Source organism: Triticum urartu, chromosome 4 (genome assembly GCF_003073215.2).
Source record: "Triticum urartu cultivar G1812 chromosome 4, Tu2.1, whole genome shotgun sequence".
Taxonomy (NCBI): Eukaryota; Viridiplantae; Streptophyta; class Magnoliopsida; order Poales; family Poaceae; genus Triticum; species Triticum urartu.
The window spans coordinates 454908233-454912868 of NC_053025.1; positions in this window are offsets into that span (position 1 = coordinate 454908233).

Here is a 4636-nt window from a genome sequence, read left to right on the forward strand (position 1 = left end):
TCCCCCTATTTATTTCGGTTCCGTGTAGTGGGTTTTTCTACTCTTCTCAACATGGCTCAACTGGAGAAACGGATTCGTGGTGTGGAGTTTGGGAGGGACGGCCCTCACACAACTCACTTATTATTTGCCGATGATAGTATTGTGTTCTTGGAGGACGAAGAGAATAGCTTGCTGGAATTGACTCATATTCTCTGTGTCTATGAGGAAGCTTTTGGACAAAAGGTCAACCTATAGAAATCTTCCATCTTTTTTGCCAAAGGTTGTGAGGATGAAGCAAAGGCGAACATGAAGCAAATTGTGAACACAACTTCTGTCGCGATCAGTGAGAAGTATCTCGGCTTACCAACAGTGGTAGGGCAGTCAAAGGAAGGGTCTTTCAAGTACGTCAGGGAAAGAGATAGTGCAAAAGTAATGGGATGCAACGGATAAGGAATGCCTAATAGGGGTAGGGAGAGGGAGGTGCTAGTTAAGTCGGTGCTCCTAGCCACTCGGATGTTTGCCATGAGTTGTTTTCAGTTCACCAAGAAATTGTGCCGGAATCTGACATCCATTTCATAAAACTTTTGGTGGGGAGTAGAAAATGGTAAGCGCAAGGTGCACTGGATTGCTTGGGAAAAGATGCACAGAAGCAAACGTGTGGGGGTATGGGGTTTCAGGATTTTGAAGCTTTAAACAAAGCGCTGCTTGCAAAACAGGCGTGGCGGATCCTTATAGTCCCGAACTCTCTGTGTGCATGTGCAAAAGTTCTAAAGGTGAGGCACTTCCCAACAGTCACGGAGCTATGTGTTGTGCTGCAGGTGCCATGCCCCCCAGCTCATGAATATTTTGTGAAGAAACACTGTTTATGATGACATAAATTAAGATAAATACAATATTTGGCCCCTCCAAACAGTTATATTTGGTTATTTGCCCCCTCAGTAATATCTAGCTAGCTCCGCCACTACTTCCCAATAGGGGAGTTCAGAGAGGCCTAGACTCCTAGAAGTGCCTCCACAACTTGGAAGAGTATCATCCACGGGGTTCACTACTCAAAAAAGGTTTGATATGGTGCATAGGGGATGGAACCCGACTCAGGGTGTGGTCTGATAATTGGATACCGAGGGAAGGCACTATGAAACCAGTTGGGGTGATTGGTTTTTTAACTACAGAATGCATGGATTCCCACCCTAGATGGCTCCCCTCTCCTCTCCCTGGCTCCCCCTCCTCGACCTCGTCACCGACCCGCTCTCGCCTCTCATCTCCAGCCTCCCCCTCCTCCTCGCCTCCCCGCTCTCCTCCCCCGGCTCCGGCCCCTCCTTTGTGGTCCCCCTCACTCCCTCTCCTCGCCCTCCTCCCCTGGTTGTCGACCCCGCAACATGTTCTGGGCTTTTTCGGCCGATGATGCTGGCTCTGACTCGGACTCCAATCCTCTTCCTTGCTCCTTGGATCCCCCCTCGTCGCGGGACCGGAGTCGGTGGTGGCGCCGCCAGTGCGATCTCGGAAGTTTGCCCCGGGCATGTGCGGCTGGCCTGCCTTCTCCATCCCGTCTGCTAGATCTGGTTGGGTCCATGTTGGGCGTCACCGGCAAGGGAGTCGTTCAGGGACGGCGCCTTCGCCCGACCGCGGTGTGCTTGGTGCTAGCCCTCTACCTGTTGGATATGGGCTTGGGCCTTGTGTTCTCATCAGTCCTCGACGCCAGCGTCCAGGACGGTGGTGGGTCGGATCTCATGCCATTGGTGGCGGTGGTGGCCGTGGATCACTCTCGGCCAACCCAAGATCGTGATCCTGAACAGACGGCTTGTGGTCCCTTGGTGCAGGCCCCCTTATTCCTCTCTAGGGCTGTTGGGCCAATTGGGCCTCCCTCGCTGGCCTCCCCTGCTGACTTTCCTCTGCTCTCTATACTGGGCCTTGGGCCCAGTTCATCCCATCCCCCTCAAATTAGCCCAGCCTGCGATGCTACCACTGGCCTGGCTCGTTCCGGCTATTTATGGGTCCGTAAGGGTTCCATCCCACCCTTTCTAGGGTTTCCTGCCTCTCCTTCTGATCTTCATCGCTTTCGCCTTCCCATCCGCCATTCCCATAGATCTACTCCTCCTCCCCTCTCCCTCTCCTTTGAGGCCATGGTGACCATCGACCGGTCGCGTGGCTCCTCAAGCGAGGCCATGTTGGGTCAGAAGCGGCGGCGGGAGGAATCGGGCGATGGGGCGGTCGATCTGGAGCTCAAGGCGTCCCTCCGCTCGAAGCTTGAGGCCGAGAAAGCTGCTCGCTCGCAAGTGGCCCGTGATCGCGAGGCCTGAGCGACGGGGCCCGAGTGGCTTCAGCGGGACGAGCGGGCTTGGTCTGCGGCGGCGCCTGGGTTGGAGGCGCCCGGATCTGGTGGCTCTGGGCGGATCCTTGGGAGGGCGCGGTGGCGGCTGGCGGATCTGGCCCCGCTCCCCACTCTACGTCTCCCTCCTCCCCTCCTCGCGGGCAGCCTTCCCATGACCGCGGTGCTAGTCAGTCGTCAGGGCCCTCGTCGGGGTTCGACGGTCGCCCGATGGTGCGCGGTGGCTCTGGATCTGCTAGCTTCGGGCATTGTCCTCCTTCTTCTGGCCCTGGGTCTTCCTTTGCTGGCCAGGGGGATGTGATCCTTCCCCCGCCTCCTCCTCTCCCGCTCGTCCTTCCCCTCTGATGCCTCAACCTCCAAACCCCAACCCTAACCTCACCTGCTTCACGTGCCACCATCCCGGACACTTCCAGTCCTGCTGTTTTAACCCTCCGTTCTGCCTCATATGTAGACAGGATGGGCATCTCACCGTGGATTGCCAGAACCGTCGCAAAACCGCTTCTTTCATGCTCTATGGTAGTGGTCTCCCTGGCTGCTCTTTCTTCGCCCTCAATAGTGAGATTCCCCATGTGGCTGTCGCTCCTGCTCTATCCAACGCCGCCATCATCACCATCAAAGACCACAAAATCTCCCCCGAGACTCTCCTTGATGAGCTAAAGCTTTGGGATGAAGGCGGCTGGGATTGGCAGATCCGACAGCTTTCAGACTTTCAGTTCACAGCGGTCTTTCCTTCCAAGGGCAGCCTCAAGATGATATCCTCCTGCACGAGCTTCACCCTCCCCCTCAACCAGCTGGTGGTTTCGATGAAGGCCGCTTCTAATGGCTCCAAGGCTATCTCCCCGCTCTCGGAGGTTTGGGTCTTGATTGATGATGTCCCTCCTACCCTACGCTCCTCTGAATTCATGATGGCGTTTGGTGTTCTTATTGGCAAGCCTATTCTGGTTGACCCGTAGTCTCTTCAAGTTCTTGGCCCTGTTCGTCTCAATCTTTGGTGTGTCGACCCTCTCTGCGTTCGTGGTGCTGTTGATGTATTCCTCTCGTCTGATTGATTCATGCTGCATGTTCGCGTTAAAGGTGGAGCCAACCCCAATATCCGTCCTCCTCCTCCTACTGCTGATAAGGGGGGGGGATGATGCTCCAAATCTGAGCGGTGGCTCTCATCCTCACTTCACAACCTTGGAGTGGGACGTCATGGGATCTGAATCCCGTGAGATCTTCAAGGAGAATGCCCTGGTGGGCATGGCCAATGGGGGGCTAATGGGGCCGCGAAGGTAGCGGCGTCGGCTGCTGTGGCTCTTCCCGACGGGCAAGCCGGCATCAGGCGTTTGCTCCAATCTTCCGGCCCGCCCGGGCTCGCCCTCACTCTCTGGCATTGAGGACCTTCCCGCCTCCCCTCCTCCCGGCTCTGATGGTGCCTCCCAAGCGGAAATCTTCGGTGCGGAAATTCTCGGCTCATAGCCGTGCCTCCACGGGCACCAAGCAGTCCACCGCGGGGTTGTGTCACCACTTGGATGCTGATATGAGTGACGCGGTGGCTCCATCCTCTCCAGTGATGCCTCGTTCTACTCCTATCCACTCGCCGTCCTCCAGTGCACGCAAAAGCGGCCAAATTTGTGATAGTGGGATGAAGGTGGCGGACAAGGCGGCTCGTCGGGCGATGGATCGTGACCTCCCTGCCTCAGGTATTTGTTGGCGTTCTGGGACCGGGGGTGCCCAGACTTGCCTGCCTGCGGCCCGTGGCGTGGCTCCATCGGCGGCCCAGTACGGCCCAACTTCAGCAGCAACAACTCAAGACACTCGCGAGGGGCAAGCCTCGCGAGGCGGACGACACCAAGACCTCCCTGGGGGAAGCCTCACTTGGCTGGCTCCCGAGGAGCGGAGATATCTATGCAAGGGGCACCTCACAAGGTTCGCGTGACGTGAGCCATGACGACCAAGGCTAGGCGGGCACCAGCGGGCGCAGTGTACCAGTTACCTCTTTGGTGCTAAAGAGGCAAGCACAGGCAAGGAGTCCCGAGGCATTAGGCAAAGGTTTCCATATCGGTGCAACAAGACCAAGACCAGCAGGACGGCATGATGGAGGTCATCGCGGAGCCCACAACAACGTCACCACCAGAGCCTTTGGCAGTCAAAGACTACTTTTGTCAGGATAGCTTGTACTAGCTGTCCCCCTTCAAACTTGGCCGTTGTGGGATCCCTTCCCGCCTAAACATTTGGGAAGAGGACCAAGGCCACTATAAATAGGACTTAGCCACCACCGTAGTAGGGGTTGACCCATGTAGAGAGGCGGATCAGTCATATCACCCTCACACTCACCAGCTCATCAAGCTC